Source organism: Gopherus flavomarginatus, chromosome 5 (assembly GCF_025201925.1).
Source record: "Gopherus flavomarginatus isolate rGopFla2 chromosome 5, rGopFla2.mat.asm, whole genome shotgun sequence".
In the NCBI taxonomy this organism is placed as follows: Eukaryota; Metazoa; Chordata; order Testudines; family Testudinidae; genus Gopherus; species Gopherus flavomarginatus.
Genome location: NC_066621.1, coordinates 45,541,632 through 45,566,451, shown reverse-complemented (window position 1 = coordinate 45,566,451; position 24,820 = coordinate 45,541,632). Strand labels below are relative to the sequence as shown.

Genomic DNA, 24,820 nt, shown 5'->3' with positions numbered 1-24,820 from the left:
AATGAACAAATCATTTGTTGTAATGGCACAGACAGCCTACTACACTTTTAGTGTGTAAAGGGAAAAACAGATCCTAGGCAGGTGAGAAATTCCCGGCTTGTATTTTCTATCGCAGGAAATGCTTCTGGGAATCAAAGCTGTTTTTCACCTTAGGGTAGGCAGAGCAGAAGGGAGATTTAAAGAAAACAAAAACAAAAAAACCAAAAAAAACCCCCCCACATGAATGGCAGTAAGCAGCAGCCATCTATATAGGTGCTTCCCATTCCAAACCTAAACACACACTAAGCTGAGCTTTTCACACAGGGAGCCAAAACGAGAGTTTCTTTCTGAAGAAGTTTCAATAGCATTAGGTTTGAGAGTAAATTTTGCCCATATTTTGGCCAGATATGCTCGTTCAACAGTTTTTTGTTTGTTTTTTAAAGTCTCAATATTTTACTACCCTTATTTGGTACAAGGACAAGGGAGGATAGGTCCATGAATGGCTATTAGCCAGGATGGGCAGGGATGGCGTCCCTAGCCTCTGTTTGTCAGAAGCTGGTAATGGGTGACAGGGGATGGATCACTTGATGATTACCTGTTCTGTTCATTCCCTCTGGGGCACCTGGTATTGGCCACTGTTGGAAGGCAGGATACTGGGCTAGATGGACCTTTGGTCTGATCCATTATGGCTGTTCCTATGATAGGTTGCTGCCCAAAGAGGCTTCCAAAAGATAGCAGAGACTAAGGGAATGACATTCATGGCAACATATTTAGTATATGTTAAATGTTAAAATCTAAACCATAAATTCACGGACAATGAGCTGATCTTACCAGACTATGGTCATACATGAAGATCTGGCCCTAGAGTCAAATGTTTCCACAATGCACAACATTATATATTTTACTTTAAAAAAAAATGCAAGTAATCAGTGTAAATTTCCTTTAAAGATGTCATTTATTCCACAAAGTCAAATGTTTTGCCTTACTTTGGATAGGTACTTAGAACAGAGCTAGGAGCAGAAAGGGGCCAGAGAGTCTAAAATAGTTTTATCTCGAAGTGCCATTGTGTAGCCAATTAGTTAATTTTATCATCTATTTATCATTGTGTTACTTAGTGATACAGTCAACTCATATGCTATTTCATATATAATCAATGTATACTAAATAGACGTAAGTTGTAGTATTAGAGAAGTATCAGACTGACATGTATTTAACAGTGATGAGTATATATTAGGTATATAAATAAAGCTTGGCTGTAATGCAAGGCCTAGGAAGAGGCACGTAAGAGTTTAGCTTAGCCATACAAGGCTATAGGCTTTAGAACGCTTGACATGAGTGGGTGACCTAGGAATAACTCTATGCCAGTAAGGTTACAAGATTACTGGAAAGATTGTGCCAGTGGGTAATGTTCCAAAAAAACAGATAGCCATGTACTGTCCAAGACCACAAAACACCTGACTATAACCTCATAGTATATCCTAATTTAACTGCAGGTTACCATGGGCACATGTTGAGCAGAGATGCTAATGAAAATAAGGGGAACTAAGTAACAACCTATGAAAAATGGGGCACCTCAATACTCATGGGGTGCAGAAGTACAGATAAGGAAAAGAGGATTGAAACCCTCATGCATATGCCTAAGGTGTTAGGTGCGGTCAGAACAATAATACAAGAGAGGTTCCCTGTTTGGGTGAAAGTGGGAAGACTCATGGGAAACCCCAGCAGGAACCACCCTTTTATCAATGGTTATCTGTTGAGAGATCCATCAAACTCTAGAATATCTTTGGGGATGCGAGTATGACTACAGTATTAGTCACTACATGGGTTTTTGAAGGATGTGTGTGTGTGTGCGCATGGATAATTGTAACTTTACTTATTCCTTTAATAAAACTTATAGTACAGATAAGACTTTGTGCTTGATTGTATCTGTAGTCACTGCCCTTGGTCTTTGTGTGTTGCTGGAGTCTCCAAATTTGAGAAAAGCACCAGAGGTATTTTCACTCTGGTGAGCTTGAAACTGTAGCAACAGGGGCTGAACCCACTGTGGTTTAAACACAGAACCATTCATTCAATTAAAATAAAGGGCTACAACTGGAAGAGACTTCTGATCAAAACAACTGAAAACATCTGGCATCGTTCTTTACACTTTTCTACATAAGCCATGTTAAAATTGCAATAAAGATGCTGTAGAATATATATACTTGTAACCCAAGCGTACAAAATGGTTATTCCTTGAATCCACAAGCATATGAAGCCTGAACATCTGTCAAGCCTTAAGTAATTCATATACTGTACGTATGATGACTTCTACGTCACCACTTTAATGCAAAAAATGAAGGAAAAGCATTTTCATCATATCACAGATCTTACCGCTGCTACCGCCAAGTGATGTCTTGTCTGATAATTATATCACAAGCAAATCATGGAGGAGAGGGGAATCCCTTAAGATGTGCTCAGTTCACAAGTGGGAGGTTAGACATGCAGTAGCAACTGCACTTCAGTGAATAGATAAATACAGATTTTACACATTAAAACAAATTCATTCAAATGCCTTTATAGAGTTACTATAGATCAAGTAACTAATTTGCCAATGTGCCTTAAAGGAGTTACACACACACCCTTCATTGCTCTTCCGGTTTAGGGAAAAGCCTGTTCCAGTTTGTTTTTAAATTACATGTCTGGGTACAGGAGTCGTAAGAGCCATGGGTACATCTTCACTGCTCTTGCTCTGGTGTAGTCCTAAGCCCTCACCCACATATACCAACACCCCTCACCCACTCTGAGTGATGGTTCAACTCAGGCTAGTTGGTTTGTCGGGGGCTTTAGGATGAAACCTGAGTGAGGCTGTCACTTGGGCTGGTAACCCACTCAATTTACAATGAGGACAAAAGCTAAATCATTCAAGTGCTGATAGTCCTCCAATGCCTTTCAACAATTCCTGCCAGGTGCCCAGGACAGATAAGTTCTCCCACAATTCATAAAGGAAGAATCAGAGCTTCTCAACTTACTGCAGCAAAAAGGACCACGGGATATACTCCCAGAAACCCTGGCAATACACTGGAGAAAGTGCAGCATGAATGAGGACATATTAACTCAGGCAGAGATTGACAATGTGGCTGCTGCTCACCAGTCACCCAAATTAACTCCCAGGACATACTCTCAGATGCCAATCATCCAAGTTAACTCCAAAGACATACTCCAAATGTGATGCTTGCTGACTCTATTCATATATTCAACATCCAGAACACTTTCACCTCTTGGTTTTGCAACCATCCAAGCTCTGGACACAAGTCAAAGAGGTATACTTGTGTGTGCACCGACTTCTTTTCTATACTGCAGATCTTGCAAAGTTGGGTGATGAAAGGAGGAATTGTCACTTCCTCCTACTTAAGCTCTGAAATGCAGACATCAGAGCTTCCAGAACAGAGTCCTCCTACAGATTAGTAGTCTGGTTGACCCCAAGGACTTTACATTGTTGTCTGCTGAGTTGTAGCCATGTTTGTCCCAGGATATGAAAGCGACAAGGTGGGTGAGGGAATATCTTTTATTGGACCAACTTCTGTTGGTGAGAAAGACAAGCTTTTGAACTACACGCCATAATTAATTGCTGTAAAAGGAAAATCAAACTAAACTACTCTTGTAAAGATTGCTTTAAACAGAGATTTGTTTCCCTATTGCAAAACAATCTTCCAGCATTTTGAGGAGGTGGGATGGAGAGTAGAGAGAGAGAACTGTCTTTCAAGCAGAAGTTAGTGATAAGACAATCAGGAGCTCCTTTTAGATAGCTAGTAGCACAGCAAAACAAAAGTAAGTTGACACAAACTGTTCCTGAAGAATTCTTCCAAAATTAGGATCCTTATTTGTCTAGTGATAGGTTGAAAAACCATTACATTATCTCAAGGTTGATGCTGTGTATAAGATCCCTTTATTCGCTCCCCTCACAATATTTCCAGAGTTTAGCGATATGCACAATTTTTTAAAAAGATAGCTATGTCCCTAAATGTGTATATTTTGTTCAGAGTTCTTGTTAACCACATGAACAAACTAACGGGGATTGAATTTCCCTTGATGTGGTTTGTATAGTCATCACTTCTAGAAGATAATTTATCCAGACTTTAGGGCAGGAGTGGCCAAACTTTTTGGCCTGAGGGACACATCTGGGTGGGGAAATTGCATGCAGGGCCATGAATGTAGGGCTGGGGCAAGGGATTGGGATGCAAGAGAAAGTATGGGGTGTGGGAAGGGGAGCGCTGTGCAGGAAGGGGCTCAGGGCAAGGGGTTGAGGTGCAGGAGGGGGCTTAGGGCAGGGGTGCAGGAGGGGTGCAGGGCGTGGCGGGGTGCTCATGGCAATGGGTTGGGGGGCTGGAGGGGTTCGGGGTGCAGGCTTTGGCCCAGCTTACCTGGAGCAGCTCAGGGGTGGCAGCGGTGCGCAGCAGGGCTAAGGTAGGTTCCCTGCCTGCGTTGGCCCCGCACCACTCCTGGAAGCGGCTGGCACCACAGCTCTGTAGCCCCTGGGGGGGCACGGGTGGGGGCAGAGAACTCTGCATGATGCCCTTGCCTGCAGGTGCCTCCCTTGAAGCTCCCATTGGCCGTGGTTCCTCATTCCCAGCCAATGGGAGCTGCAGGGGGAGGGGAGGGGGCGGTGTTTGCAGGTGAGGGCAGCATGCAGAGCTTCCAGGAGCGGTGCAGGACTGGCAATCCTGTGGGCCAGATTCAAAGACCCAATGGGCCAGATCTGGCCCACAGGTTGTAGTTTGCACACCCCTGCCTTAGGGAGACATCACAATCACTGTAATGGCAAGGTTGAGTGGCTCTGCTGACTACTTTGGGGCTCCATAATAAGGGTTGAAACTCTGGCCTTTAAAATCTTGAAGCAGATTTTAAAAAGGGAGGCCAGTCCCCAGTTTCCTGTTTAAGTTTAAATAATTTAAGATATTAACAAAGTTGGAAAAAATTAGAGGTTTTTGTCTGTACTCAATTTTTCCCCACCTTCCCACAAACCTGCCACAGCGTTGGATTAAGACAGAGCTACAGTAAATGATGGCCCAGCTGTAGAGGAGTGTTCTATCACTGGAGAAATTCTGCTTTTGGAGTAAGCCCTGGCCACTAGTCTGATTTAGACTGAACACATGAGGAAAAGTTTAGTTGGTCAACCTTGAACGTTAAAAGGTGCTATTTGCCTTGCTCACACCGACATCTCTGTAATGGTTGACTGAAAATGGTGATTTTTAAATTATAAATAAATAAATAAATGGCATCATGCTGACTTCTCAGGAGGTATATCATTTGCTGAAAAAAAACAGCCTCCAGATGCTGGGGAGAAGTGTATCCTTCCGAGTGAACGGATGGAGAAATGCTACATGACTTCCCTCTCTCTCTCTTCTCCCATTACCAAACACTACAGAAGAAAGTTACTCAGGCTGGACTTGAGCTGAAACTTCTCCATGTAATTGCCATGCAATTCTGTCTAAAAGAGATGCAGCAAGTGCAAAATAAGCAGCAATGGTACAAGTGTTCCTTCAACAGGAGCAGCTGAAGGCAAGACCTTTATATGTACAAACCTAAAGACAACATCTCAAGCAGCTGGAGTGTTTCCAGCAGCGCTGCCTCAGAAGGATTCTCAGGATCAGCTGGGAAGACCGATGTGCTAACACCAGCGTTTTCTCTGCAGCCAACATCAGCAGTGTAGAAGCACAAGTCATGAAATACCAACTCCGCTGGGCTGGCCACTGCGTACGTATGCCTGACACTCACCTCCCGAAGCAAGTAATCTTCTCTTAGGTTAAGTCATGGAAGAAGGCCTTGCAGAGGGCAGCAGAAGTGTCCCAAAGACATACTGAAAGTACATCTTAGAAAGTGAGGCATCGACCCAACAAACTGGGAGGACTTGATGTGGAACAGAACACAGTGGCGCCCCACTATACACCAAGCCACAGCTCACTCTGAGGAGAACAGATGTGCTCACGAGACAGAGAAGCGACAAAGGAGGAAAAAAGAGCACAACACACCATTCAACAACTATGTCTCCTCCAAGATTACACCTGTCACTTCTGCGGGAAAACCTGCAGAGCAAGAATTGGGCTCCTCGGCCACTTAAAAACTCACTAATGAACCCCTTTGGCAAATATCATCCTCGCATCGAGGGATAGCCCAAGAAGGTGGCACATACAGAATCAAATCCTTTGCTGCACCAGAGGAGTAACTGTCACACATGCATTCCTCCAATCTTTAATGCCATCCTTAGGACCCAGGCATTCAGAGCGTTACAATTAAGCAAGTTAACTAGAACGAAGAAGCTTCCATGAGTGAAGTGGGAGTTATGCCAGGGAAGGTACAGGAACAAAGTTTGCATGAAAAAACAAGTAGTAATTTCTTTCACAAGGAATTAGTCTTTCAGAGAGGCAGATAGCTCTCAAGACCCTCACTGGTTAAAAGCCTGTAACAACAATGAGATGTGTCATGAAGGCACCTTTTTCCCTTCAGCAGCTGCAGCTGGGTCAGGTAGGGAAGGTACAGGAACAAAGTTTGCATGAAAAAACAAGTAGTAATTTCTTTCACAAGGAATTAGTCTTTCAGAGAGGCAGATAGCTCTCAAGACCCTCACTGGTTAAAAGCCTGTAACAACAATGAGATGTGTCATGAAGGCACCTTTTTCCCTTCAGCAGCTGCAGCTGGGTCAGGTAGAAGAAGAGACAGCTGCAGCAACAGCCTGTATAATTCAACATCACTCTATTCATTTCTTGATGGATGATTAGGGCAAAGACTAAGGTGATGGAGCCCGTAAGGACCTAGATGAATGCAAATGGTAAATGGGAGGTTTTGTTTTAGTTTATTAAAGCAATCCCAAGGCCTATGCTCACATGTTATTAGAAATGAATTATGCTATTCCATTTTGGCACAGATACAATCTGAACTGATTGAATACAGTGGGCGTTGCTCCCTCAAGCTACTACTGACTTTACATAAACAGGATCTTTGAAGACAGGAGATATCCCAACTCTGAAGATAAATTTCAGGGGAGAGGAGACTCCAGTGACAGATACACCATTAAAAAACACGTTCTGATACATATTGAAATGGCACAAACTCGTGTCAGACATCAGGGATAGCTACACGCTACAGAGAGCTGCACACTTCACTTTGTAACTTCTATTATGCAGACACAAATTCATTTGTGCCCTAAACTGCTAAGGGAGAGCCACGTTGGCAAAATGCATTTTTTCCCCACTAGTAGACATTTATGGTAGCTTGCTTCTGACAGGATTGAAATCTTTCATAAGCAGAATCACCACACATTTAAAATGCTTCAATAGAACAAAGCATGCTTGATTCTCTTACCAGTCATGTAAAGCTTCTCTGTTAAATCCTATTGCAGCTGACTGTAAAAGGCAACAGTAATCAAACCCCAGCTAATCACTTAGTTTTTGACAGCATGTGGTCTTGTAAATACACACAGTATCCATTACTTGACTGACTCCCAACCATTTTAATTGTCTATTAGCAGCAACATGACATACATCTTGATATAGATTGACGGTTACTTGTGCTCTTAAAATGATATAATCCAATTATTTTTCAAGACAATATTTCCATTTCCATTAGGTAATAGCACACATGTGTGCGTGCACACACATGCACCAGCAGCAACCCAGGCGGTGTTACTCTGCCTTTGAAGGCAAAATTCATTGACCCTTTGAAAAATGAAGAATGATTTACATACTGCAGTTCTGCAAATAAAGAAAGTGGAGTCTTCATTATAAATAAAGTATATTCCACAGAATAAGCTCTTTTGCACTAAAGAGAAATAATGAATAGCGTTAGGTTTATTAGAAAGAAAAAAGTCAGTCAGCATTTAGAAATATGCTAAGCATCTTATCCACTCTCCCTACAGTCTCTACAGATAGCCATGTAGCAAACTAAGAACTTGCACCACTGGGAATGGACAAAAATAAAGAAAGTTTCTACCTTTTTCAAGAAAAACAACACTTCAGAATCTCACCTCTTTCCTCCCCCACCCCACCCACACCTAAAAAAACCTAAGACTGTGATTTCCTTGTGGCATATATGTGAATACCCTTTAAATGGCAAAACTTCCCCTTTGATGAGTTCATGGATCTTCCCTAAAAACTGCAGCTTTCACATGCAGAAACAAAGGCTAGCAAAGCTCTATCCACTATCATTTCTCCGCCACGCTAGATACTGTGAGTGAGGCAAAACTCCTCTGTGGTGCTCAAAAGCTTGTCTCTTTCATCAACTGAAGTTGGTCCAATAAAAGGTAGTAGCTCACCTACCTTGTTTGTCTCATATCCTGGAACCAACAGGGCTACAACAACACTGCAAAGAAAAAAGCTAGACACTAGTATTCAGTGTGCCAGGAGGTTAAGAAGCAATTTAAATTCACCAAAGAGAATGAAGCAAGCAGTTGATGACAGCACATGACCCGAACAGCTGGCTTAATTGTGCCTCATCCTTCGTGAACAAAAGTTGTTCTTCTCATTTGGATAATGAACTGAATCAAAAAGAGGCTCCTTGTACTATAATTTCTGTTGTTTTGGGAGGTAACATTGTAATACAGGAAACTTCACTGTGACATTGCAGATAAATAGTACAATGGCTCACGTTATACAACATAACCCATTAGAAGTTTAACGAATGGATTAAACAGGAGCGCTCTGGTTCAGAAGCGAGTTTGAGCTAGGATTGTTGGCAGAGGGAAGCAACTCACCTTCCTTTTCATTTCCTTTTGATTATTGCTCCGCCTTTAAATGAAATCCTTTGAATCTGGAACTCCATAATATAAGCAATTACTTTTTGGCCCCACAAGACTAGAAATGCTGGTATAAATCTCTAGCTGGCTCTGCTCTATAACACAAGCAAAACCTAACTCATGTCTGGTTGTTCCAGGCTGATAGAGAACACTGAACAGCAGTTCCTACACTGAGGCTGGGTGGAAACAGCCCCATTTCTACTCCAATTCCTCATATGCATTTGCAACATAAGACCCAACTGCTCCTAGATAAACCAGGTTTACAAGAAAGATTGGTTCACTTAGCCGTCTTGTATCCTTTAAGGAATACTGAGATTATAAAAATACTGCAAGTGCATAGCATTCTTTGCTATACAGCATTAAGACAGCCAAGGTCCACAGGTCTCAGGGTGAGAAAAATACTCACTGCTTAATTTAACATCCACCCATTAGCCATTGTAATCCAAGCCTCCAATACAAGGCAAAAGGATGGAACAAGGCCAGATGCTTTTTCAAGAGCACTCAGTTCTTGCGGAGAGGTCTATTACCTGCTATATAGCCTCTCAACAGACAGTCACTGTTATAGCGCACAGCTCATTAAGAAACAAGCTACATTGTGCTTGTAAAGGATTAAGTACTTCTACAGTGAAAAGAGCCACTTTCAACAGGCTAAAATTGAATTAAATTTAATTTTAGAAGCAAACATCATGAAAAGACAGACTCAAAGGACCAATCTGGTTCAAAATTGTGTTATAGAAAAGATGACGGCTCAAGTTTAATTTACGAGACAGATCTCTTCACGGTTCACGAATCCTCCCACCCGAGCACTCATCTACACAGCTTTCTGACCTGACTTAGGCTACCACAAACAACAAAATATCCTCAGTTCAGATGGCCAAACAGACGCTCTGTGTGGGTTGGGAATGTAGCAACCACTGCTCCCCAGTCCCAAAATAAAAAGGTTTGAAATGGACAGGTTAATATAGCAACTGATTATCGAAAGCACATTCAGCATCTTGGATCTCAGATACGCTGATCATCAAAGGCTTAGGAAATCTACTTCTGCTGCTAGTTTCAAGACTATACAGATGAGATTTTCAAATGAATACAGGCTCTTCCAAACAATAAATACATTGGGTAAACCACACAAGACCATGCATCAGGCACTATTGCAATGGTTTGGATACCATTCAGAAGCAAACAAGTGTGATAATTTGCCTAGATAGGAATTAATTTACTACAGGCAGTGCCTATTATGAATTGGGAAATGTTAAAAACAAAGGGCTAGTCTACACTGGCAACTTTAACGTGGCTTGTGTAGTCACAGCAGAGCACAGAGAGAGGGGTCTCCCAGTGCTCTAAAAAAGCCCACCTCCACGAGAAGCACAGCTTGCAGCGCTGGTGGACTGTTTACCCTGGTCCACACCCGAGTGAGAAAGTTGCAGCACCGTAAATTGCCAGTGTAGACAAGCCCCAAGTCAGAATTATGCATTACTGAGTAGTGACATGAAAATAGATTCTCTACCACTTCCAGTTAATACACTTTATATTCACATGCCCTCAAACTACAATGAAGATAAGCTGAACACAACACAGTAATAAAGCACTACCACTACAGCACAACAGGATGTGCATTAGTTGGCTATCGGAGCCTAATTCAAAGCCCATTGAAGTCAATATAAACACTCCCTTCAATAGGCTTCGAATCAGACACTTAGGGTGTATTAGGGGGCTCATCAAGGAGTACATAGGTGCACATTTTAGGTACACTGTAAGATACAAGGTGCCAGCTGTACATCGATGTGATACTACAAAGTCCCACTCAGGCCATAAGAACTATACAGCATCCCTAGAATTCTAGACACATTGCAAAATTGATCTTTATATTTGGGATACCTTTCCTATATCTTAAACTTAAAGTATGGATATGGACAGCAATATATCTAAAGCCATACTCTGCTGATATCCCTCAACACATTTGGGGACAAAGTTATAGTTCAGCAAAAAGGTCTTTGCTAGGAGAGAAAAAAAAAGTAAGTTGGATGCTATGGAGGGCTTGCAATTTCTACTGTTAGTATCTGTTACCAAAATCAATTTAGCTACAAAATACTAGCTCTGATGAACAAGAAAGCCTGTTCAGCACAGAGCCACACAGTTATGATAAGCAATACCCTAGTGCAGTTCAGTATTGTGCTTTTAAACCCATCAATCAAAGCAGCATGAACTCAGCAATCTTAACATACAGAGCCTAGGACTTCTCCCAATGACCGTACAACAATTAAGTAGTCTGAACAGTGAGGAAGAACTGAATTTGTAAGGCTACGTTTACACTTACACAACATCAGCACAGGTGCAGCACTCCAGCTCTGCTGCGGTAGCGCTTTGTGTAGACGCTCACTACAGTGATGGGAGGGGGTTCTCCCGTCACTGTAAATAATCCACCTCCCCAAAGGGCTGTAGCTAACTCGAAAGAAAAATTCTTCTGTTGACCTAGCACTGCAGGGTTACTACACCAGAGGTTAGGTCTGCTGAACTGTCACTCAGACGTGTGGATTTTCCACACCTTTGAGTAACACAGCTGGGTTGACCTAACTTTTCAGAGCTCTGAGGCATGTCAGTTACTTCCTGAACTACTATTCTTCATGGCCTAAAATTAGGCCCTATGACAAAACCAGTATCTCATTTACACATTCTTTGTAGAATTCTAAGTCAGCATGCTGTTTGCAAAATATGAGCTGCTCTTGGGTGCTGCTACAGCTCCTCCGAAGCTGAATTGCTTCTGCTGCTACTTCCTGCTCAAGAATATGAGAAACCACAGAAACTCCACTGAAGGAGTAACTCAGAACACAAAGCCAGGATTAAAGAAGATCCTTTACTATGCATGTTGTGTAACGTCAGACCATATGACTAGAAAACACTTCATTTATCACCCAGCACTACAATGGGAGTTAAAGCAACGCCCAGAGAGAAAGCTGTGACAACCATGGAACTTTGAGAAGGAAAGAGTGATGGATGATTAGGACATGCAGCGGGAAATCAGCAACCCTGCATTGGGAGAAGTTGAATAGTCTCCTCCCATGCGTCAATGCTCTGGAAACCTCTCATCAGCTAAGCAAGCAGTTCTGATTTATTTTACAAGTCTTCCCTGGCACCAGAGGGTTAAATGCAGACTTTACATCTGGGAAATACAGTTGAGAACAGATATTCTCTTAGCATTTCCATATTATTCTTGCATGATTCTCACCGAGGGGAAAAAAAACAGCAGTTGTTAAGCATGAAGGAAATGCCACAGTAGTAGTCTCTCCCATATATCCAGCAACTGACCATAATAAGCCAAGCAAGGTGGGAGACAATAAGAAGGCTGCAGACCTTTCCATCACCTCCACCATTTCACCTTAATATGAGAGAGGGAGGGAGGGAGGGAGAGAGAGATCCCACATTAAAAGTGGCTTTCAAGGATTTCCTAGCAATCAACAACAAATTTGACTCTTAGGTAAGGTGGAAGAGGAAAAAAGGCTAAGGGCTTGTCTACACTTAAAATACTACAACAGCACAGCTGCTCCACTGAAGCACTTCAGTGTAGACACTGCCTACGCCAATGGGAGGAAGTCTCCTGTTGATGTAGGTCAGGGGTAGGCAACCTGCAGCACACAAGCTGATTTTCAGTGGTAACTCACACTGCCTGGGTCCTGACCACTGGTCTGGGGGTTCTGCATTTTAATTTAATTTTAAATGAAGCTTCTTAAACTTTTTAAAAACCTTAGTTACTTTACATACAACAATAGTTTAGTTATATATTTTAGACTTAGAGAAAGAGACCTTCTAAAAATGTTGAAATGTATTAACTGGCTCACAAAATCTTAAATCAGAATGAGTAAATGAAGACTCGGCACACCACTTCTGAAAGGCTGCCAACCCCTGATGTAGATAATCCACTTCCTCGCAGAGGAAGTAGAATTTTTCCATCAACCTACCGCTGTCTACACAAGGACTTACGTCAGCTTTACTACGCAGCTCCGGGCTGTGGATTTTTTACACCCCTGAGCAACAGTCATGCCAATCTGACATTCTAGGGTAAATCAGCCTTAAGTCTGACCAGTGGCTAAGGAACTGTATATTACAACTTGGACTGCAGGAAGCTGGCTCAGAGGCTAATCCACTTACGGGGTAATATGTGCTGTGAAATATAGTGCTCACATGGATTTTACAGCAATTCATTTGTTCTATTTGCTCTTTCTTCTTTACCTTCCTACATTAGTGGTCAAAGTTTGGGACAATTCACCAAAGAAGTGAGCAAATAAATAATCAATCAATCTGAACTGATAAGTCAACAAAACAGGTTCAGTGCATGGCCAGATCCCACTGACTATAAATATCTGGTAATGCTACTGGGCTTCTTTTTCTGAAGGTCAAAGATCAGTTTTATAATGTATCACCAGAAGTGAAAAGCAACAAACAGAAAAAAAGCTTAAAGAGCTCTAAGTGCACCAATTTAGAATGCAGGCTTCTTTTAAGAAGGCAACGCTGAGTCAGGACGTGATCTCCATTAGCATTTAAAAACTTTTGAATCCTGTGTTATAGAATCCAATAATTACAATTGGGCTGATGAAAACAAGGGGGAATTAAGCCTTGCCAACTTCATGAGGAACAGGCGCAAGGTAATACTTAGAATTTAACATTAATGAAAATTCTATTTTCCTCATTTTACAACTAGAGATACTGAACTGAAAGGGTTAAATGATTTCCCTAAAGACAGAAAAGGAGCCAGCATAAGAGCCTGGATTACAACCATATAACACATGGTGCGTTGTCCAGTGCTCCATCGGCCAGACAATACTTCCTCAATAGTAAAGATCATAAAACCCCTAAATCTAAACATTTAAGAAACATTATAATGACACCACACACAGATATCCCCCCAGTTTCCCTGCTCCCTCTGTATAATGTTGATCAAGAACCAAAGCCTTTCTGTGCTTTAATGGGGAGTAGTTTATAATTTTTAAAGCAGTTGCATTTCTTTTTATACAAACCCTGTGCCTGTTTTATTAGACACAGTACATTAAATGTTAAGAGCAAAATAGCTTTATTTCCACCGCTTTACTGAATTCCTTGCACAAAGTTATACAAGAGAAGTCTAGCAGCTCCAAGCAGAAGCTGCAATAGTGCAGTCTGCTCTCCTGACTGTAAAAACACCAAGTGATAGTGTTTGAAGTGCCAGATACATGCCATAGAAGAGAGACATATTAGAACAAGATGTTTTATTGGATACATTTTAAAACAGTCAACTAGGTTTTTCTTCTGGCAGCCCAACTACAGCAAAGATTAAATTGAAAGGTATAAAAATGAAATCTGGAGTTTTACCAGTTTTATTCTTCCAGTTATGAAGATTTTCCAGTTTTGTTCATACCACAACTTTGGTGCAGTAGTAAATGAATTTCAGTGGTAAAGATGTTGTGGTGGATGGACAAAACTACTTTCAACTTCCATCTTTTGCACTAAAGATTTTAGATAGCAAAGTTTTTAGCAGAGCATATTACACTACTAAAAATTTTAAAGACCTCTTGTAAAGCTTCAGTCACAATATCTCAAAATGATGAGGGGAAGTGATTGTTCAGTTTTTAGCTACCATGATGTCAACCCAAGAACTTGGGATATATTTCCTGTTTATTGAGCCTCCATATAAATTGCAGGAAGATTTATTCACAGAATGCATCTGTTCATCAAAGACTATGAAAAAATATTCTCTTAAATCTGCAGTCTTTGCCTTTGTATCTGAATCATGGCCTTCAGCCATCAGTGACCAGTGTTTTAAAGACCAAAAAGCTCAATCCAAACCCTCTTCCCCACTGAGGAGACTCCAAATATTTCAGAAGCATCAAAAAAACTATTCTCTCAAGGAGTAAAAATAGTGCTGAAAGCCACAAGCCTCATCGTCCAAGCCTCATGCAAAAACTTTCCATTACCATTTATACTAACTCCTCTTTCTGTTTTAAATTACTGCTCGAACCAGAGCAGGCAAATTAGACTTACAGAAAGCCACTCAAGCTATATACCCATGGGAGGGGTTGGGGGGGGTTAAGTCACCACTAGCAAGTTCTGAACTGAGCACACTCTATGGTGAAAACACACACACTGCAAAGATGAAAATAAATGAAGGACATAAATCTAATCTGGTCACCCCTCCACTGCAGTGGCAGATTATTTATAGTCTACAGAAAGGCAATTTTCCCCAGTGACAGTGAAATTTTTATCTCAGTTCACTTTACAGGGCTCAAATTTGCAGGAAGCTGTATTCACTCTGCAAGGCTTCATCTCTTTGAAAATGGGTACTTCAGACCAGAGTATGAGCAACACATTAGGATTAACACCTTCTAATTAAAAAGCACATCTACCATCCTTTCCTGTTCATTGTGTAGGAGAAGGATAAGTGCAGTCTCTCAATTATGCTGTACAAAAGCAGTGAGAATGCTATTGCTTGGGAGGAGGACTGTGTTCCTGATAAGTGCCATCTCCCTGACCTCTCGCTTACGGCTGCAGCAAGTATTTTTAATGTGGTTACCCTTACTACTTGATATTACAGAGATATTGGCAAGATTGAGACTGATGTACTGACACTGCTGCAATAGGGGCAACTGAATTGCTCAATGGCTTTCCATAGGCATTGCTGGCTGGTGAGACTCATGTAGTTTGCCTGGCCTTCCTTCTCAATACAGCCACAACTGAGAAACACAGCACTTTGTCCTGAAACAGCTACTCCTGGGGGAATTCTGCTCCACTGCGCAATGCAGAATTTCCTTTCCCCCACAGAAATGGGCAGCAGTGCTGCTAGCCACCACTAGGGGCCACTGGACCCAGCAGAGCCCAGCTCACACACAGACACTGCTGGGGGGAAGGAGAGGGAGCTAGAAGGTTCCTGGCAGCTACAGTTCCCAGCATGCCTGGAGGGAAGGAGAAACTGCATACAAGCCTGGGACCGAGCATCAGGCTGTTTCTCTCTCTGGATCCTTTGGTGGGAGGGGATGCGGGTATCTGGGCAAGGGGGAGCCTCCGCAGCTGGGCTCTGGGGGAGAGGGGTGGGTGTTTGGACTGGGGGGCCTAGGTATCTGGGCAAGAGGGGGCCCTGTGGCTGCGCTCTTGGGGGGAGGGGGTATGGCTACCTGGATCAAGGGGATCCCACAGCTGACCTCTGGAGGAAAGGGGTGCATGTATCTGGGCTAGGGGGGCCCCACAGTTGGGCTCCTGGGTGGGAGGGGTTGTGAGTGTCTGCTGCCCCAGCTGGGCTTATGGGGCAAAAGTGGGCAGAGAAACAGGAACTGGATTCTCACAGGGGTTTCTTTAACTATCTACTCCTGGGGAATTTGTGTGTGTCTGTCTTGTTACACACATACTTGCTGACAGATATTTTGAAATAAATTACCACAATAATTAAAACTGGAGTGATTAGGCAGTGTTATTTTGACAGACAAAATATGCAGAATTTTGCAGAATTTTAAAATATTGTGTTGGCAGAATTTTTAATTTTTTGCACAGAATGCTCCCAGGAGTAAACAGCCAGCTATAAATGATATGAATGTCAGATCTTCATCCATGCACAGACTTCCTAGAACTCCGCTCCACTGGAGCAGCACACATCTCCAAGCAATTCCTGCGAATGCCTCACTAGGAATTGCTGTATTCCAGAGGCATGACAGTACTTCATGATCTGAAGTACGAATGTTGCTTTTAAACAGCATTGGAGTGACACAGACACATTCACAAAGCTCCTCTGCTGTGAATTTACACTAGTCCATCTGTTCCATAGTCTCAACAACAGCTTTGCCACTGCAGTGACCTCATCAGGTCCTTTATATTGGTGCCCAGGTGGGCCCCTGTTGGTACTGACCACACCACTGTAATTAACCTGTGGGCACACCACCATTTTATTTTACCTAAAGCTGCTCAGAGATTCAAACAGAATTAAATAAAAAATATGGAGCAGTGAGAAAGAAATTAAGTAGTCTACAAAAGGAGGGAAAAAACCCAGTGTCTTCTAAGATTTGAGGCGCACTAGAAAAATGATGAAGTAGAGATAGAACAAGGCTACTCCATATGGCAGGAGCTGCAGGGAAGACACACAATAAGTGAAAATGAACAAAATGGAGGCATGGCCTAAGACAAAAGAGAAGGCAAGTGGAGATGAAGGAACTCAGCAGCTGCCAGCCATCCTCAAATCCAAAAGCCTGACCACACAGCCATGCTAATTCGATACTTATCAAAGCTGCCACAGCCATGCCTCATCACAGGGGAAATTTTGCCATGGAGGCCTAGGCCTGGGCGGGGAGGGGAAAGGAGCAAAGGCACAGGGTGCTCTACTTTTAAAATCATATATGCTTTTCCTTAACAGATTTAATGCTAATTCAGTTTGCAAATCGTGCCCATTCCAGGACCGTATCTTGGCCTTTCAACAACACCGGCATCATCAAGCACACTCAAAGTTCTGGCCTCTGCATAACTATCAGCTAGGTTTTGACATTTTTAGATATGATAAAAATCCCTTAGCTATGAGCATGAACTCCCGTAATCCTTCAGTGTGTGTACAGAGCCTCATTAAAATTATTCAGGCTCTCTTAGAAGCAGGCAGGCATCTTGAAGAGGTCATTTTCACAGCTACAATATATTAGCAATAAGCATCTAACAGCTTTTTGAGCTCCGAGCTAAACCTAATAAATACTAATAAAGAGGCAGGCAAAAATTCCTTCTCAGCTTCACTGCCAGAGGTGGGTAAGCATGACAGCAGGATTTGTTTCACTTCCGTCTGAAACACCATGGACACATTTCAGGCCTCAGCTTGCCGTTCCTTTAAGCAGAGGAAAATTCTCTTCAGTATTCTGAGGGAATGTTTTATTTAAAACTCTGCTCAAAACTCTCCCTGAAGGAAACCTTCCCAGGTTAACTGGGAAATAAAATGTTTCCAGTTATTAACTGGCATGTCTATAAAGCTGTCTGAACAATGTATCTCAAAGGACTTAACCAATATTAAAGTCTCCCAACAGTCCTGTGACAACTATCATTATCCTCATTTTACACAGGAGGAAACTGAGGCAAAGGAGTAAAGTAACAGAGAAAGTCAATGACGACTCCAACTGGAATGAAATCAATTTCCAGTCACCTGCTCTAACCACTAGCCCCATCAGAGTACATCCCTGAAGCACTACCTCTCACCTTATCACTCTTCAGTTGTTATCCCTGCATGGTCTTCTTCCCTCTGCTAGCCCATACAGAGAATGAAGTTCCACAGTGCTTCCAAAAGGTATTTCCAGTCTTTCATTACCATAGGGCAGAAGCTGCTCAAAGGTATTACAGATGCATGCCATACAGGAACCAGCAGGGAACGACCGAGGGCAAAACAGGCCTGCCAGGATAGCACTTCCTTACATGTTGATGGCTCAGTGACACCACGTTCTTCAGCCCTCGTGGAGGATGAGGTCCCTTTAAAGCAGTGGTCCCCAACCTTTTTGTGACCAGTAGCACATTCGTGTTTTCAGAAGAGCGTGGCAGGCGCCAACAATTTTTCAAGGCTTATTTTGTATTTGTACATTAAATAATACAAAACATATTTAATATTACATAATATATGAATCCAGAGAGAAGCTGGAGAAAAGCCACGAGGACAGAGCACACCAATGCCCGCAGCCCTGGAGTACTCTGTCCCCAGCAGGCACGGGGCCCCAGATTCTCTTCTCTGCTGGGCACTAGGTGGGCCCCGCATCTGCCAGGGACTGAACACCAGCACCTACAGCCCCAGAGTTCTCTGTCCTTGGCAGGCGTGGGGCCACAGCTTCTCTCCCCTGCTGGGAACTAGGCAGGCCCCGCACCTGCCGGGAACAGAGAACACCGTACCCGCAGCCTGAATTCTCTGTCCCCGGCAGGTCCCCTGCTGGGCACTAGGTGGGCGCACAAATGCCCCGGCGGGTGCCATGGCACCCGTGGGCACCACATTGGGGACCACTGCTTTAAAAAGTTGGCCTTTTTAAAACCATGATGGGACATTTGGCCTCTTTGGCATGGGGAACAGCTGTTCCTCTGCAGTCTTTTCTCTGCAGTTGTGGAATCACTTAGAACTGTCTACCATGCCAGCAGTAGTGCTGCTGAACATACCTGAAGTCATAATGCTCTGTGGTTTTCATAGGAACATCTATTCAAAACAGCCCTATAGCATGCTTCACGCTATAGAGAGAGAGATCCCTCCCCTCCAAACTGGCTAGTAAAAGATTGATGGGCAGGCAAGCAGGGATTTTGTTAATGTTGTTTTTGGTTGTTTTTTCTTTTGCATGAGCTAGTGAAATTTTCAAATGACTTTGCAAGACAAGTTTAAAGGGCAGAAAGGGGCATAAGCAGAAGGTCTAACAGGAAAAGCTCCAGGCAACTTTTAAGAGGTTTAGAACTCAAACAAAATAATATCCAGCTGAAAAGCTCCGCCCAAAAACTTTGCTATTTTGCCATTTCTAAACAATTACAGGTGCACATAAGAGGGATTTTTCTAGGTTCAGAGTTTTGACATTCAAAGTTTTTATACTCCCGTTTAGCACTACAGACAAACGCAAAGAGCAAGGCTGAAAATCTAGGATGACATGCGAGGGCTATATGGTTCCTTGTGACCCCCCAACAGGAGGTCCCATACAGACTGAAATCAGCATATAATCTTAAACCCAAAATTCACACTCATTGGGACAGAAGACATGCATAACCCACCTACATCCACAGAATCACACCAGCACAGGGAATTTCTATGCCAAGCATATATCTGACTCAACACCATCTTCAAAGAACCCTTCATTGCAAGGGGAATTCAAGAATGGACCGAGGCAGTGCAGTATCCTCACAATTCTCCATCGCTGCAAGCAACAGAGAAGCTATGGCAACACAGAAGTGCAAATTAGGGTCAAACCCCAGCATTTCCTGAATTGTGGAACCACAAACTGTTTCCCTTCAGGCCCTGTGCTGGTCCTAATGCCAGTGCAAGGCTGGGTGTGTCTAATCGTGCTTAAGTGCTTCTGAATCATGGATCCCAAAATATCGCTGCCATTGCAGATGCTTCTATAAAACACACCAACAGGGTGAGATCAGAGTGTGTCCTGGCCTTAATTCTGAGTTTCAGGGTTTGGTGGAATTTCAGTCTGCCCTGGCATACTACTTTCACATGAGATGCTGTAAAATAATCCTCTTGACCTCTCCTCCAAAAGCAGCATAAAGAGCCTTTCATGGAAAGGAGCAATGTGTATGTATTTAAAAATAAAATAAAATAAAATGTGGAGTTGTTTTAAATGTATGGAACTAACTTTAACCTGCAGATTTAGAAGTTAAATAATAAAAATCACCCAAAGATGTAATTTAAATATGCATGATGTTTTTAGCAACAATTTTCAGAGCCTTCTGTGATAGGAAGGCGGGAGAGTTAATCTTCTCATGTGAAGTTTACACAGTGACTAATCACACAGTTGGTTGACAAAACTGCTTTTACTTTCTTCAGTCCAGCCTCATTTCTGAAATATCAAGTATCAAAGTCACGTCCAACATCAAAACTTGGAGATCCTAACAAAGAATTCAAGGTCTCCACATTAGGAGACTACTTTAAAGAGATCTAGTCAGAGAGTAAACCCTACTCCTGTGCTTAATATGTAAATTTATTATTTTTTTTAAAAAGCCCCACAGCACTACCTCAAACCGAACCGCTGTTGCCCTAGAACAGTGGTGGGCAACCTGCAGCCCATCAGGGTAATCCACTGGTAGGCTGTGAGAGTTTGTTTACATTGATTGTCCGCAGGCAGGGCTGCCCGCAGCTCCCAGCGGCCGCGGTTCACTGTTCCTGGCCCACGGGAGCTGCAGAAAGCAGCGGCCAGCACATTCCTGCAGCCCACGCCACTTCCTGCAGCTCCCATTGGCTGGGAACAGCGAACGACGGCCACTGAGAGCTGCGGGCAGCTGTGCCTGTGGACAATCAATGTAAACAAACTCTCACGGCCTGCCAGCAGATTACCCTGACGGGCCACGTGCAGCCCACAGGTTGCCCACCACTGTCCTAGAGCTATTATACCGCTTATCCATCTAAAACTCTTTAACAATTGCATTGTTGTGATACTTCTAATAACTGCTTCCATTTATAGAGAGCAAAGCACTTTAAAAGCATAAATTTGTGTATAGAGGTCACTCTTCCCTCCATAGAAATTCAGCTTCCTTTGGGATGAATGAGCAGCTAACACCACTACCTAAGACTACTCATCAGTTTAGGACCAGAAGTCAAGGAAAATTTTATATCCAGTTGAAACCACACAAGGAACATTAGCCAGGACATGAAGGCTAACAATTAATCATTTTAATTACACTGGGATCTCTAATTTCCTTGATTATAAGCCTCCTGGGGAAAAGAGACTGTACAGCACCAAGCACACTGCAGTGATCAATTAACAGTTACTGAGCAGTGCCTGTTACGCATTCATAAAAAAAGAAACCACATCCAGCAGCACAAATCATCGCTAATATCATGCTGAAGCAATGGTTCAGTACTCTCAGAGGGAAGAGTCACCACTGAATCATCAAAGACCTTTAAGTGTTCTTCTTTAGAAGATTTCCATCCACATACTGACTTGGCATGACCCTGCTTACCTCGCAAAATCAGACAGATTCATTGTGCAATCGCAGCTGGCTTCTGTTCTGTTACTGCTGAAGGGGATAGAAAATGTATTAAAAGTTTTGTTTCTGCTAATTTTATAGAACTTTAAGTAACTACAGTTTACTCTGCTTGCACAGAGGGAAGTACTGTAAAGCTATGTAGAAGGAAGAAAGCTTAACTGAGGAACTATAGACTAACATTTAGAACAGCATTTTCACCTTTTAACTCACAGGCTGCACAGAAGATACAGACTGTATAACAAGATTATGTTTGATCTGGAATCACAACAAATTACTCCCAAGAGAGTTTCAGAGTAGCAGCCGTGTTAGTCTGTATCCACAAAAAGAACAGAAGTACTTGTGGCACCTTAGAGACCGACAAATTTATTTGAGCATAAGCTTTCGTGGGCTACAGCCCACTTCATCAGATGCATGCAGTGGAAAATACAGTAGGAAGATTATATACATATATGTATATATACATACATACACACACACACACACGCGAACATGAAACAGTGGGTGTTACCACACACTCTCATGACAGTGATCAGTTAAGGTGAGCTATTACCAGCAGGAGAGAAAAAAATTTGTAGTGGTAATCAGAATGGCCCATTTACAGCAGTTGACAAAAAGGTCTGAGGAACAGTGGAGGGAGAAATAGTTTTACTTTGATAATAGCTCACCTTAACTGACCACTCTCCTTAGAGGGTGTATGGTAACACCCATTTTCATATTGCGTGTGCGTGTATTTTATATTATATATCTTCCTACTGTAATTTCCACTGCATGCATCTGCAGAAGTGGGCTGTAGCTCATGACAGCTTATGCTCAAATAAATGTGTTAGTCTCTAAGGTGCTACAAATACTCCTGTTCTTTTTTCCAAGAAAGTGGAGTTCAGCTCATTCACTGTATTTTCTAAATTTTACAGAAGACACATGTACAAAATAATTTGCTCTAACAGACTGAGCCTGCTAAACCAAGACTACTGCACACAGGAGCGATGTAGGACTGAATGGTAGACTGACTGCTCTGTATTGCTGTCTGCACTCTACACTTGCTAACATAGCTCAGCAATCCATAGTTCATGACCTGCAGAGTCTGCTTTGGGATTTACACTTTGAGCTTAGACAGGCAAAAGGACATTATTAGCTTCCATTCACTTTAGGCTCTACATCAAATAAGAATTGTTGAAAGAATAAACAGTGTTTTCTCTATAGTACCTCCAAGATTCATAGCGACAATTCCACACAAGTCAGCCCTTCTCATTTAAGGAATTATCCCGCCTTTTGATTTGAATCCATTTATGAAGCTCATAAGGCAAGGCAAGAACCAAAGATGCAAACAGTTAAGTTTCAACTACAGTATTTCAACTATTTTCTCCAAGTAGCATTGTCATCTGCACTGTTAACAGCTTTAGCCCAATTTTAATTATGTATGGAGTGCTTTTATCACCCAGGGGATTAAACTGGTTCTTATATCCTCTCTCATTAATCAGCCCAAAATCAGGCTTCAAAGTCCACCAAGTTGGATTCCACTTATGAAAATAATGATGAGAAAGAAAAACCACTGTGTCCTTTTGGAAATCAAATTCTTCAAGAAACTGAATTAACTTATTTTATAAAACTCCTAAATATGCACAGACCACAGCTGTCAAGTGATTAAAAAAAAAATTGTGATTAATCATGCTATTAAGCAATAATAGAATACAATTTAAATATTTTTGGATGTTTTCTACATTTTCAAATATATTTATTTCAATTACAACAGAGAATACAAAGTGTATAGTGCTCATTTTAAATTTATTTTTTATTACAAATATTTGCACTGTAAAAAATAGTATTTTTCAATTCACCTAATACAAGTACTATAGTGCAATCTCTATCATGAAAGTTGAGTTTACAAATGTGGAATTATATAAAAAACCTGCATTCAGAAATAAAACAATGTAAAACTTTAGAGCCTACAAAGTCCACTCCGTCCTACTTCTTGTTCAGCCAATCACTCAAACAAGTTTGTTTACATTTGCAGGAGATAATGCTGCCTGCTTCTTGTTTACAATGTTACCTGAAAGCGAGAACAGGCATTCCTATGGCACTGTTGTAGCCAGCGTCACAAGATACTTACATGTCAAATGCCCTAAAGATTCATGTCCCTTCATGCTTCAACCACCATTCCAGAGGACATGCATCCATGCTGATGACAGGTTCTGCTCGATAACTATCCAAAGCAGTGTGGACCAACGCATGTTCATTTTCATCATCTGAGTCAGATGCTACTAGCAGAAGACTGATTTTATTTTTTGGCGATTCAGGTTCTGTAGTTTCTACATTGGAGTGTTGCTCTTTTAAGACTTCTGAAAGTATGCTCCACATTTAGTCCCTCTCAGATTTTGGAAGGTACTTCAGATTCTTAAACTGTGGGTCAAGTGCAATAGCTATCTTTAGAAATCTCACATTGGTACTTTCTTTACATTTTGTCAACAAACAACGTGTGCTGGATCATCCTCCGAAACTGCTATAACATGAAATATATGGCAGAATGTAGGTAAAACAGAACAGGAGACATACAATTATCTCTTAAAGAGTTCAGTCAAGAATTTAATTAACCCTTTTTTTTTAAATGAGCGTCATCAGCATGGAAGCATGTCCTCTGGAATGATGGTCGCAGCATGAAGGGGCATACAAACGTTTAGCATATCTGGCACGTAAATACCTTGTAATGCCGGCTACAAAAGTGTCATGTGAATGCCTGTTCTCACTTTCAGGTGACATTGGAAATAAGAAGCAGGCAGCACTATATCCCATAAATGCAAACAAAATTGTTTGTCTTCGTGATTGGCTGAACAAGAAGTAGGACTAAGTGGACTTGTAGGCTCTAAAGTTTGACCTTTTTTTGTTACATAACTACCCAAAAACAAAAAAATCTACATTTGTAAACTGCACTTTCATGATAAAGGTATTGCACTACAGTACTTGTCTGACGTGAATTGAAAAATACTGTTTTTTCTCATTTTTAGAGTGCAAATATTAGCAATCAAAAATAGTAATATAAAGTGAGCATTGTACACTTTGTATTGTGTTGTAATTGAAATCAGTATATTTGAAAATGTAGAAAAACATCTAATAATATTTAAATAAATTTCACTTGGTATTCTATTGCTTAACAGTGTGATTAAAACTGTGGTTAATAGCAATTAATTTTTTTGAGTCAATCGCGTAAGTTTACTGTGATTAACTGACTGAGCTAGCATAGATCATTTCACTACTTCCCCTACCTCACCACTCTGTATTAAACCCCTGGAGAAAACCAGAAGTGCAATACACAAATAACTAGCACTGTAACTTTGTTCCACAAATGAGCCTACTGTAGACATTAACTAGTAAGATCACTATTGATCAGAGGGGAAAAGGCTGCAGTTGGATATTCTTTGAAAATATATAGTG

At 41.8% G+C, this 24,820-nt stretch overlaps 1 protein-coding gene across 4 annotated transcripts in view; it reads right to left on the bottom strand.

Moving 5' to 3' along the window:
* Window positions 1-24,820, bottom strand: part of LOC127051024 (USP6 N-terminal-like protein) — a 208,759-nt gene that overhangs the window by 177,814 nt on the left and 6,125 nt on the right. For 2 of the 4 annotated variants that reach the window (XM_050952816.1, XM_050952813.1), the window contains exon 1: window positions 8,271-8,344. The exons of 1 other annotated variant lie outside the window; for it this stretch is intronic. The gene's annotated coding sequence lies outside the window, so the exon portion shown is untranslated. Of the gene's footprint in view, window positions 1-8,270; window positions 8,345-21,367; window positions 21,389-24,820 lie in introns of those variants that run through there. One more of the 4 variants, XM_050952815.1, reaches the window with a different exon arrangement.